This window comes from Bufo bufo, chromosome 4, assembly GCF_905171765.1.
Source record: "Bufo bufo chromosome 4, aBufBuf1.1, whole genome shotgun sequence".
NCBI lineage: Eukaryota > Metazoa > Chordata > Amphibia > Anura > Bufonidae > Bufo > Bufo bufo.
Window position 1 is genome coordinate 9,032,045 of NC_053392.1, and position 12,819 is coordinate 9,044,863.

At 42.6% G+C, this 12,819-nt stretch overlaps 2 protein-coding genes and 1 long non-coding RNA gene across 3 annotated transcripts in view; 2 read left to right on the plus strand and 1 right to left on the minus strand.

Moving 5' to 3' along the window:
- The window catches only part of LOC120998324 (aspartic and glutamic acid-rich protein-like), a 2,513,920-nt gene that overhangs the window by 2,457,349 nt on the left and 43,752 nt on the right, over positions 1–12,819 (plus strand). The gene's annotated exons all lie outside the window — the stretch shown is intronic.
- Positions 1–12,819, minus strand: part of LOC120998305 (gastrula zinc finger protein XlCGF26.1-like) — a 4,064,644-nt gene that overhangs the window by 1,550,386 nt on the left and 2,501,439 nt on the right. The gene's annotated exons all lie outside the window — the stretch shown is intronic.
- Positions 6,268–6,609, plus strand: LOC120998430. Its single transcript, XR_005778375.1, has 3 exons — positions 6,268–6,316; positions 6,396–6,474; positions 6,571–6,609. It is a non-coding gene; the product is annotated as an uncharacterized LOC120998430 (long non-coding RNA).

The window sequence follows — 12,819 nt, forward strand, 5'->3', positions numbered from 1 at the left end:
TCCACCTGCAGGGGGCTCCACAGAAACTGATGGGGGTCCCAGCGGTCAGACCCCTCCCATATTATAGTCACCCCTGGGGATGGGATAGCCTGCTGCACCCGGAGTGCCCCTTTAAGTCTTCCCTTTAACCCCTCAGGACCCGGAGGGTTTTCAGTTCCGAGCGGACATTCTGCGGTTACTGTGGAGGAGACCTACTAAAAGGGATGACAGAGGGGATGCCCATAGAGAAGTATCTGGATTAGAGACCGAGCCGTGTGACCTCTCTGAGGATTATTCAGGGTCGTCTCATCCTAATGATTTATCAGAGATCATTCTTCTAAATATATTTAATTAACTAATTCCCACCCCTTAGAAGTAAGTAAACCTATACTTACCTGACTGCTGTCTTCCGTCTCCCCTGGTTACGGACACCGCTCTTCTCAGGAATCGCGGTGGCCGCGCTTGCGCAGACGACTTCTTCTCCCCGCCGGGCCGCGCGCAGTCCCGAAAGCGCACGCCGAGGCCGCGCATGCGCTATGGTGATTTCTTCCTGGCCAGTATAGTATAATTGCCAGGAAGAAGTCACCAGGGCGCATGCGCGGCCTCGGCGTGCGCTTTCGGGACTGCGCGCGGCCCGGCGGGGAGAAGACTTTAATCAAGATGGAGCCCGCCCCCTGCCGAGTGCCGAAACCAGGAAGTGGAGAGCGCGCCGGGAGCAGGTATGTGGAGAATACCCCTTTAAGTGGAATTATCACAGTTTTCTGCAGAATGACGAGGGTGAAGGACACAGTGGAAGCCCATAGACTATAATGGGAAGTAAACTCTGAGCTCATTGGCAGGTAAATCTGTTTTATGTAGGACATTAACCCTTACCGCCAGTGTTCCCTGGGCAGAGGAGCAGATTGTAAAGTGACAATGACCTTGGATTATAACCGTTTTCTATAGAATGCAAAGATGATGGAATGCCCATAGACTATAATGGGAAGTAAAACGTGACTTGGTGCCTGAACCATTCAACATATCAAATAAATCTGTAGCAGGCTTACTCTTCAAATTCAGTGGGATTATTTAAAATTGAGATTAAGTGGGATTATCACGTTAATGTCTCCTACATAACACAGATTTACCTGCAAATGAGCTCAGAGTTTACTTCCCATTATAGTCTATAGGCATTCCCTTGTGTCATTCCATAGAAACCAATAATAATCCCACTTAATCTTAATTTAAAATAATCCCACCGAGTTTGGAGAGTAAGTAAGTCTTATCAGATATGTCAAACGGTTTTGTCTCTCATTCAAATATTACATTTCCATTACTCTCTATGGGCATCCACTATCAACGTATCCTTCACCACAGATCTTCCCCATGTACAGTAATATCTTATACAATTGGAATAACTTTGTATTTTTCCTGTTTTCTATGGAGCGACAGGTGAATAGCACAACGGAATGCCCATAGACTATAATGGGAAGAAAGATGGCCCGTGGAGACAAGAACCATATGACACATCAGATAAATCTTCAGCAGGCATACTCTCCGAACACAGCAGCATTGATCTAAATTGAGATTGGGTGGGATTATCAATATTTAAGTACTCTTTTCAGGATCCTTCCATTCTTACCTTTTTAAAAGGAAATACCCCTTTAAGGAACAAGATTCTATTCTATTTAAAAATAAATTTAAAAATCCTCGCTCCCATTTGGAGATGTGGGTCTTTTAAGGGAGCCTATGGATAAGAAGTGCGAATCCATCCTTACAAAAATCCTAGGAGTCAAATACTGCCATTTTAAGACCAGGAATTGCTGCACCTTATACGGCCAGAACCCTGTCTCTCTGGTTGTCTTAATTGGAAGAGCATTGAACTTCGGGTCCTCCTAGAGAGGATCTTCTGGCATCTCTGCTGGTATTGAAGAAAGCCTCTAACTTTATTGCAGAGGCTTCGGCAGATGTGGTCAGGCTCTCGACACGATCGGCAGCATTATCTAATGCAGCCCGAAGAACGATCCGGCTATGATCATAGTCCGAGGATACTAAATCAAAAAAATAGGTTGTGTAGTATTCCATGTGAAGGTGACAGACTTTTTGGACCTGTGCTGGATGACATCTTGGAAAAAGCGTCCGACAGAAATTTTTTTATTTCCCATGGAATCCAGGTATTTCCCCCATAATACATAATAAACCTGTGCAGAAAAAAAAAAAGAGAGTACTCCACTTTGGCGACTTCCAAAAGGAAGAGGAAAAAGGCTTCCTTTTCAACCAGGATAAATCATCCAGACAACCAAATCCATGACGCCAGATGTCGGTTGGGAGGAAGACTAAAAAAATGTTGTTACCGCCTGGGAGACGATCATTTCTCCGCATGGACTCTGTCTGTAATTCAGTCTGGATACAAGATAGAATTTGATTCTCTTCCACCTGAAAAATTCATGATAAACTCCAGCAAAACAGCAACTTTTGGAAACTCAGATTTTATTCCTGCTACAGAAGAACGTTCTGGTTCCGGTGCCGCCTCATCTAGAAGGGAAAGGCTTCTTAGTGAAAAATCCAAGCGGAGCCCACAGGGCTATAATAAACTTAACGCATTTGAACAAGTTTGTACGTTACAAAAAGTTCAAGATGGAAACGATCAAGTCATTTAATAATGAAAGATATCTTCTTGGTGACGTTGGACCTGGTGGATGCGTATTGCCATGTCCCCATTTACGAGAATCCTCAAAAGTATCTAAGAATAGCTATTCATATGCAAGGTGGCCTTCATCATCTACAATTCCAGGCTGACAACTTCCTTTTTATCTCAGAAAAAGAAACAAGTGAGGAAGTTTTTACAAGCAAGGAAAGTTTTAATAAGAGCTATTATGGCGCTTTTGGGTCTTCTGACGGCAACTATCCCAGCTGTCGTGTGGGCCCAGGCCCATGTGAGAGTCCTTCAATCCTTCCTTCTAAGGACTTGGGACAAAAGTCAAATGTCTCTAGACAAGAAAGTTGTCATTCCTCAGCTGGTAAAGCTCTCCCGATGGTGGGGACTCATACAGAACCTAAAACCAGGGAGTCCCTTGACATCAATTAAATCAGGTGGTCGTTAACCACGGACGCAAGCGGCTCAGGATGGGGGCTCATTCTGCTTATCACATGATTCAAGGGTCCTGCAACCAGTTCTCGATACAATTCTCTTCAAATGTAAAAGAACTAATGGCAGTCCTGAATGCTCTAAAAGGGTTCCTCCCAGAAATTCGGAATCGCAATGTGAAAATCCTGTTGGAAAGTCCTGTCAGCAAACAGGGAGGAACCAGAAGCAAATTACTGGCCTCGGTAGCTGCCCAGAGCTTCAGACTGGCCAAAAATCATCGTTGTTCAATCTCAGCTGTACATTTAAAAGGGGAACAGAAAGTATTAGCAGACTTCCTAAGCCGACAACCCTTCAGAGAGGGAGAGTGGTCACTAAACAAGACGGTGTTCAATCAGATATGCGAGAGATGGGGAATTCCAGTGCTGGATCTTTTTGTGTCCAAGACCAACAAGAAAGTAGACCTCTTCGGTTCCGTATCTCATCGGGACAATCCTTTTCAAGGTGGATGCCTTCTCTGCTCCTTGGCCAAACAGCTTTTTTATGCATTCGGCCCCCCAAAAGCCCCCCCCCCCCCCCCGTTGTTTCTCATTCCAAGGACATTGACCAAGGTGGTGGAAGAAAACTACCATGTGATTCTAGTGGCCTGTTGCTGGCCTAAAAGAGCCTGGTTTCCTTTCTTTCTCCAGTTGTCAAAGGGGAGGTTTTGGAGTCTCTTTTAGATTCCAGATCTGCTACTGCAGGGTCCAGCGGTACACCCCAAATGTTCCGCATCTCAGACTATCAGCTTGGATTCTGAACGAACCATCTTGAAGAGTAGAGGCCTTTCTCTACTGTTATCACTACTCATCTCAAAAGTAGAAAGCCAGTGACCTCTAAAATCTATACCACGACCTGGAAGGCTTTCCTTTCGATTTTCAGCTGACTCCTTGGACCCTTCTATGGTTCCGGATGTAAGAATTATCGTGGATTTCCTTCGAAAGGGCCTGGATATGGGTTAAAGGTCCAAATAGCTGCCCTCTCAGCTTTTTTGTGGTTTAAGGTAACCACGTTAGAATTAGTGAAAAAGGTTCTGTAAAGGTGCTTCTAGAAATGGACCATCCTTTCATTCATCTGTTCTGCCATGGGATCTTAATCTATTTCTGTCTGAATTACTAGACCCTCCGTTTGAACCTATCAATGACATTTCTCTAAAATTGCTTTGTTTAAAAACAGCCTTTTTAGTCGCGGTCACTATGGCCAGAAGAATTAGTGAAATCCATGCCTTTTCTTGTAAACCCCCTTATCTAACTATTCTGGAAGATAGGATTGTTTTAAAACGTGCCCCTTCTTTTCTACCAAAGGTATTCTCTAAATTCCATTGCCAGCAGGAAGTTTCGCTACCATTCTTCTGCGCTTCGGGGAAGGTCTACAAAATAATCTAGATTCCACAATCTAGATGTCCGTAGATGTGTTCTGCAATATCTTCAATCTATAGAGGCCTTTAGAAAGTCAGACCATTTGTTTGTGCAATTTCAGGGTCCTAATAAAGTGCAAGCGGCCAACAAAATAACGATTGCTCGTTGGATTAAAATAACTCGCCTTGGCCTATTCCTCTAAAGACGTCAGCATTCCCCTTGGACTGAAGGTCCATTCCACAAGAGCTGTGTCACCCACCTGGGCAGAAGGTGCCTCTGTGTCCTTAGACCAAATCTGTCGAGCAGATACCTGGGCAAATCCGTCCACTTTTTTTTCAAGCACTATAAGCTAGATGTAACCTCTAACAGGGACTTATCTTTTGGACGAAAGGTCTCTTCTGCAGTAGTCCCTCCCTAAAGAATGAATTTCTCTGTTAATCCTCCTGGTGCCGTTGTGGAGGCATAGGGAAAAGATGAAGATTACTCTTACCGGCAATCGGATTTTCCATATAGTCTCCACAACGGTAGCGGTAAGTTCCCTCCTTTTTTTTTTTTTTTTGTTTGTTTTTCCCATATCAGATAGGGAAAAAAAGTCTTTGTTTTCTCAGAATTGTATGATTTGTTTATATAATTTTATAAATGTATTTGTTCTGCATCACTTCTGTGTCCTAGGCTACTTACTGGAGGCGGTAAAGGGGAGGGGGCTTTTAAATTGTTGGTCTCCATGTTGTTTTCTGTCCCTGGAAGGCGGGATAACCTCCTGCTGGTGGTGGTGTGGAGGCTATATGGAAAATCCAATTATCTGTAAGAGTAATCTTTTGTAGGCTCATATATCAGCTTCAAAATCATTCCCAAAAAAAAAATTAAATATATAAAAATGTTAAAGAAATCTAAGCTTAATTATCCCCACTCTCTGTATAAATTTTTTTTAAATATCTAAATAACTAAAAATATAAACATCATGGGTATCACTGGCGTAATGGAAAACGGTAAAAATGGCCAATTTGCAATTTTTTTTCTTTGTTTCTCTTACCCTAAAAAATGTAATAAAATGTGATCAAAGAGTCACAAACTCCAAAATGGTATAAATACAAATTGTCCCACAAAAAATGAGCCCCCACACAGCTCGGTAGACATAACTATAAAAAAGTTATGGGGGTCAGAATATGGTGATGTTAAAAAAAAAAAAAAGTACTGGCCCAGAGAATGAAGGGCATGAATCGGTTTTGCTGCAAACGGAATGCCGTGGGAACAAAACCCGTAAAACGGTGGAGAAGTTGCATTTTTATATTTTTCCAATTCTACCTCCATTTGGAATTTTTTTTTCCCACTTCCCACTACATTGTATGCCATAACTAATGGTGGCATTAGAAAGTACAACTTGAACCGCAAAAAATAAGCCCTCATACAGCTATTCGAACAGAAAAATAAAAATGTTATGGCTCAAGGAAGATGGGGAAGGAGAATAAACGAAAAAACCTCCGATATTGAAGGGGTTAAGACCTGCTGATATATATATATATATATATATATATATATATATATATATATATTTTTTTATTTTTATTTTTTTTTTACGTCTGTTTTTTTTAAATAAGTAAAAAAATAAAAAATTTCTGTAATGTTTAGTCCCCTCAGGACTTGTACGTGTGATCTTATTGCTCATAGACTGTAATAGAATACTATTGCAGTCTATGGGATTTTTACTGGCGGTCTATCAAGGCCCAACGCTGTCATAGCAACATATTGGAGCCTATCAATTTCTCACCTCTGTGTCTCCACAGATGGATCTAGGAGGAGAAATCCCCCCGAGAGATGTCCCCGTCCTCTGTATTCCCAGGACTGTCCAGAGGAGAAGCTGCCAGAGAACCATCAGGTAGATGGAGCTGAAGTCTCCACAGAATCTGACCAGAAAGGGATTGAACCAAAGACCATTTCACATTTCTCTTCTTTAGGATGAAAATCTGATGGATATTAAGGCTGAGGTTAAAGATGAAGCAGAAGAGGAGACGGATTTATGGGGCGATCAGCAGTGTAAGGAGAGGGGCTGTCATGGGTCACCTGGATACTACTCCCATCATCTCATCATCACATGTAATAATCTCTCCTGTCCCTGTGTGTTTCCTACAGATGGACTCATAGAAGGAAATCCCCCCGAGAGATGTCCCCGTCCTCTGTATTCCCAGGACTGTCCAGAGGAGAAGCTCCCAGAGAACCATCAGGTAGATGGAGCTGAGCCCTATACACATCTATATAGGGGGGTCCTGCAGCCATAGAGGGGTCATAGATAGTGGGGGTCTCTAATGTGGATCTGTTAGATTTCCCACCTGTCTGCTGTATTGTCCTGAATTGTTACAGATGACCAATCAGGGGGAAGATGTGACTGATATTAAAGTGGAGGATGAAGAAGAGCGGATGATGGGCGATCCCCCGTGTAAGAGTGAGGTGGAGGAGGACATTCCAGTCCATGTGACCACAGGTATGGAATCATAAATGGAGGAAGGGAGTTGGGAGGTTTCTTCAGGTGTTTTGCCAGACAAAACTTCAGGTTTGGATCCTCTTTATAGAGACTCTTTACTGCAGCTACACTTCAAATTAAGGTGAAAACTACAATTAAAATGAAGTTTACTATGATATTAATATATAAAACAGTAATAGTATACCCATATATGTACACAAAGAATAGAAAACTTACATCACTGATTGATATAACATCATCGGACAGACACATCGCCTGTGAAGCCCTTTTCAGCAGAAGCAGTCGTCTTGATGGAGAGCGCCGTTTTCTACGCAAAGTGTCCTTCTATAGATGGACTTTGACCAGTAGCTGAAAAGTTCCAGCTTTTATATAGGTTAACCAGTGATCTTCACCTCTTAGTGGAATGTCGCCAGCTCCTGCAGTCTGTAAGTCACTGCGTGTATGGTGTTTATCTGGTATTCCAGACCTTGGCGTGGCCACACTCAGATCAGCAATAAATCAGAATCCCGAGACAACGGCTAAGTCTCTCAGGTCCGTGTTCATTTATAGGTCATAATGATTCTATCTAATAAATGGGACAACACCTTGCAGAAACTTTTCACACTGGTCCTCAGTTCATGCACAAACGGTCAGACTTTATAAGGTGAGGCTCCAGTAAAGTAGCACTCCGGGCAGTGACCCCTGTGTTATGTGCAGGAGCGGAGGGAGCTGTGACTGCAGATAGAACTTGGTTACCGGCTGCTGCTCTTCTCCTGGACATCCTGCACGCCGCTCATACATTAGGGTCGGAGTTACCTCTCCTACTGCTTGGTTTGTACTGGTGACATTAAGAGCTAACAGATTAATAAGCGCTATAGTGCTGTAGCTCTTCTCCCCATTGTGTTTTTATTGTATTCCTGGATGGCGAATGGGTGGCTGCTCGTCTACCCCTGGGGCGGACTGGTGGCTCCCCCTTGGTTTCTTTCTTCTGTCCTTTTCTAGGGTAAGACTTGATGTCTTTCTGCTGCTATGAAGCTTTCTACCTGATGGTAATTAATAGAAGACACCCCGATTGCTTTGTTGCTCCCTTTCTGTCGGTTCTAGGCTCTTCTAGCTCTCTGTTCTTGATCGGCCTCTACCTTGTCATTTGTCTGTTCGGCTTAGTGATGCTGGAGCCATTCTGGGTTTCTTCCCAGTAAATTCAGCAAATGCGCGGATCAGACTATGGGCATGGCGGCCATCTTTGATTGGTCTCTGGTAGTTGTGGTATATATCCGTGCTTATACCTGGATCATTCTGTAGACAATGGTGTCCATTGTTGTGTTCTCTGGTGTTGTAGATCTCCTGTACATGTGTCAGAGCTTGGCCCATACACAGTTCAGATGTTGAGGTGGTGACAATCTTGATAGTCACTAGGGTTGCGGTGGTGTTGGCACAGAAGCCATCATCTGGTACATATATGGGAGCACTGGCATCTTTAGTGGTAATTAGGGATTCATATTTTGAAGTTCGTGTTGTGGTATTTACTGAATTGCATTATGGATTCCGTTACCACGGATCATAACTGTAACGGTCGCGTACACACACACACAGGGGGGAGGGAAGTGACCACTGCGCTCCACCCTTACCCCAGCTCTATCAAATGCTACCCGTAGAGCCATATGGTTAAGGTCCTGGTCGGGGGATGCAGGCTCAAAAAGTTCAGTTCCTTGTCGCCAGTAAGATTCCTTACAAACAAGGTTTTTTCAGATCTATTCAAACAGGAGGGTCTAGAGTCAGAAGTCTCTTCCCTGTTAGAAAAAAGTGTCATTGGAAAGGTTACGTTAGACCAACAGGGTCAAGGGGTTTACTCTCCCTTATTTCTGATTTAAAAAAAACAAGTGGGAAGTTCAGAACGATCTTTAATCTGAAATACCTAAATCACTTTATCATTTACAAAAAATTCAAAATGGAATCAATAAGATCTGCAGTGAATCTCCTTTTTCAAGACTATTACATGGTAACAGTCGATCTGGCGGATGCCTATTATCATGTACCCCTCCACAGCGAAAGTCAAAAATATCTCAGGTTCGTTGTCTACATAAAAGGAAAGCTCAGTCACTTCCAGTATCAGGATTTGCCCTTCGGCCTCTTCAGTGCACCACGTCTTTTCACAAAGATTATGGCAGATATAGTAGGTTACTTTCATCTAAAAGGAATAATTGTGGTCCCCTATCTGGACAACCTTCTGATCGCCACCGATTTCTATTCACGTCTTCTCGAGCATCTCAGGATTGTGAAAGAAACTCTTGGTTCTTTAGGGTGGGTCATCAACCAGGAGAAGTCAAGTCTAATTCCAAGCCAGCAGAAGTTATTTTTGGGGGCACTTCTGGACACCCACAATCTATCTTCCTTTTTGCAATATCCTCAGTGAATTGGGCTCAGGCCCACACCAGGATTCTGCATTGTTTTCTTCTTTCATCTTGGGACAAGACACAGAGTTCGTTAGAAAATAGAATTAAAAAATTCCACTCCAAGAAAAAAAAAATCGCTAAGTTGGTGGACGGTGCAGAAACATCTACAAACGGGTGCAGTGGCGGCCGAAGGACCAAGTTACAGTGACCACCGATGCAAGGGTTGGGGAGCCCATGCTATGCAAGATACTGTACAGGGGACATGGAGTCTCCAGATGTCTATAGCATCCTCAAATCTAAGGGAGTTGACAGCAGTTTTCTGGGCGTTCCTAAGCTTGAAACCAACTAACCAACACCACCATGTCAAGGTACTTTCGGACAATGCGACGACTGTAGCATTTTTAAATCGTCAAGGGGGGACAAAAACAGAGGAGCAAGTTCTTGATGGCTGTCTCGAAAATGATATTTGAATGGGGAGAGGAGAACCTAAAGTCCACCTCGCGGTTCATTTAAAAGGAGAAGAAAATATTTTAGCGGATTTTCTCAGCAAACTTTCAGAGAGGGGGTATGGTCTTTGAATCAAGAAATCTTCAGACAAATCTCTGAGACGTGGGGTCTTCCGGTCTTAGATCTGTTCACCTCGAGACAGAACAGGATAGTAAAAAAATTCTATTCCATCTGCCCCCAGGAGGATCCAAATCAAATAGATGTTCTCTCGTTAACATGGCACAAGGGCCTTCTCTACGCATTTCCACCATTCTCTCTGATTTTAAGGACTCTGATGAAGATAAGGGAAGAAGAGGCACCGGTTATAATGGGATTCTCAGAGTAGTTTAGATGTAGGCTTGATTTTTAGAGCTCTTGCAATCAGGATTTAATAAGGGGCTTAGAAGCTTTAAAAGTCCAGGTTTCTGCTCTTAGTGCCTTTCTGGATGTCAGAGTGGCAGAAATTCCCCTGGTCTGTAGATTCCATAAAGGTACAAGTAGGTTACTTCCTTTTTTTTTTTTTTTTGTGAAAGTTCCCCCTTGGTATCTAAACATTGTCCTCTCTGCTCTCACATCTATGCCCTTTGAGCCTCTTTCAGAATTATCCCTAAAATTGTTGACTCTGAAGACCACCTTTCTTATTGCTATAACTACGTGGGGAAGATTCAGGCCTTTTCCTGTAAACAACCATACCTCACGGGCTTGGATGATAGGGTGATTCTTAGACACTCCCCAGCATTTCTGCCTAAGGTTTTCTCTAAGTTTCACTGTCAGCAGGAAATAGCTTTACCATCCTTTTGTGCATCTCCAGCTTCAGATCAGGAAAAAATGTTTCACCATCTAGACGTGAGGAGATGTCTTCTAGCTTACCTTAACCCTCTAAGGACCAGGCCATTTTTTGCAAATCTGACCAGTGTGACTTTATGTGTGAATAACTTTAAAACGCTTTAACTTATCTAGGCCATTCTGAGATTGTTTTTTTCGTCACATATTGTACTTCATGACACTGGTAAAATGGAGTAAAAAATATTCAGTTTTATTTATAAAAGAAATACCCAATTTACCAAATTTTTTTAAAAATTTTAAAATTTCCAAGTTTTAATTTCTCTACTTCTATAGTACATAGTAATACCTCCAAAATAGTTATTTCTTTACATTCCCCATATGTCTACTTCATGTTTGGATCATTTTGGGAATGACATTTTATTTTTTGGGGACGTTACAAGGCTTAGAAGTTTAGGAGCAAATCTTTTGCTCTGAAATTTTTCTGAAATTTTCCAAAACCCACTTTTTAAGGACCAGTTCAGGTCTGAAGTCACTTTGTGAGGCTTACATAATAGAAACCACCCAAAAATGACCCCATTTTGGAAACTACACCCTTCAAGGTATTCAAAACTGATTTTACAAACTTTGTTAACCATTTAGGTGTTCCACAAGAGTTATTGGCAAATGGAGATGAAATTTCAGAATTTCAATTATTTATTTTTTTTGCAAATTTTCCATTTTAATCTATTTTTTCCCCCCAGTAACAAAGCAAGGGTTAACAGCTAAACAAAACTGATTCTGTAGTTTATAGAAACACCCCATATGTGGTCGTAAACTGCTGTACGGGCACATGGCAGGACGCAGAGGTTAAGGCCACAGAATCTTTTGGAGAGTCTGACCATCTCCTTGTCTATTTTCAAGGGAAAAATAAGTGTCTAGGAGCCTCTAAAGCTTTTATAGCCTGGTGGATAAAACTGACCATCATCCTGTTATAAAGAAAAGAAGGTTTCTCCTCCCTTGGGGTTAAAGGCCCATTCCACGAGAGCTTTGTCCACCTCTTGGGCTGAAAGAGGGTATGCCTCTGTGGATCAGATATGTAAGGCAGCCACATGGTCTAACCCCATGACCTTCTTCAGGCATTATAAACTTGATGTTATGGCTAGCCAGGGTCTGGTGTTTGGACGTAAAGTCCTCTCGGCTGTGGTCCCTCCCTAGGAGATTTTCAGAGTAGAATTTTTTCTATCAGTGCCTGTGTAGAGGCATTAGGGAAAGATGACAATTACTCTTACCGGTAATTTGATTTCCCGTAGCCTCCACAACAGCACTGGGTTTTTGGCAGGACAAGGCAGACAGACTGGTTTACTTAAGACCAAACAGAACTAGAACTGGATGTGCATGAACACAGGTAGGAAGGGTACACGACGGAACAACAAAAGGAACTTATGCAGGATAAACACAGGAGAAATAGACTTCCACACACCTTTACTGGTCACCAGAGAACCAAAATCTCAAGGTCCCCATGTTGGGAGAGGGTGCCTTACATACCCAGGGAACTCAACCAAGGAATGGAAGGGAAGATTTCTCAAAAAATAAGATTATTTTTTTTTTTGCAAGCCGGTTCTAAAGCATTCAGTTGCATGTCATTGGGGTGAGATTGAAGGTCTTGGGGGTGGGGGAACTATACGCCAATATATACATACAGAAGGTCTCTGAAAATGTCATTGTCAAGTGTATCTTTAAATATTCGTAGCAGCCATCTCAAGTACTAAAAACTTTTCTATTTGTCTCCTTGTTGAATGTTGATCAAATTGTAAAAAAAAACTAAAAAAAATTGCCTCATGGAATCGATCAAACAATTGATCGAAATTGAAGGCAGCGGATATTTCAGCATACAGATCCATGGCAGACCCAACTGACTTGACAGTTTTGAAGCATCAACAGAATCAATCTTTTTAGAGTGCAGTTTCCCGTTTGTAGATCCAAGGTGATAAAACGCATGGACTCGGAAGTCACCAGCAAGAGTCTTTTGAGATGTCAAACAGGTATGTAATACTGGTCTACCACGTGCTATTGCAGGAAGATACCTGCTGAACCAGAATCAAGGAGGGCTGACCCAGTGAACCGAGTACCACCATAGGGCAAAGTCACTGGCAAAGATGGCTGTGGTGAGGACTGATCTTCACCTAGGGGCGCCTCTCCAACTGGCCCTGGGCTCTGGAGTTTTCCTGCTTTTTGAGGACAGATGTGGGTAAATTGACCACTGCCACCACAGTACAG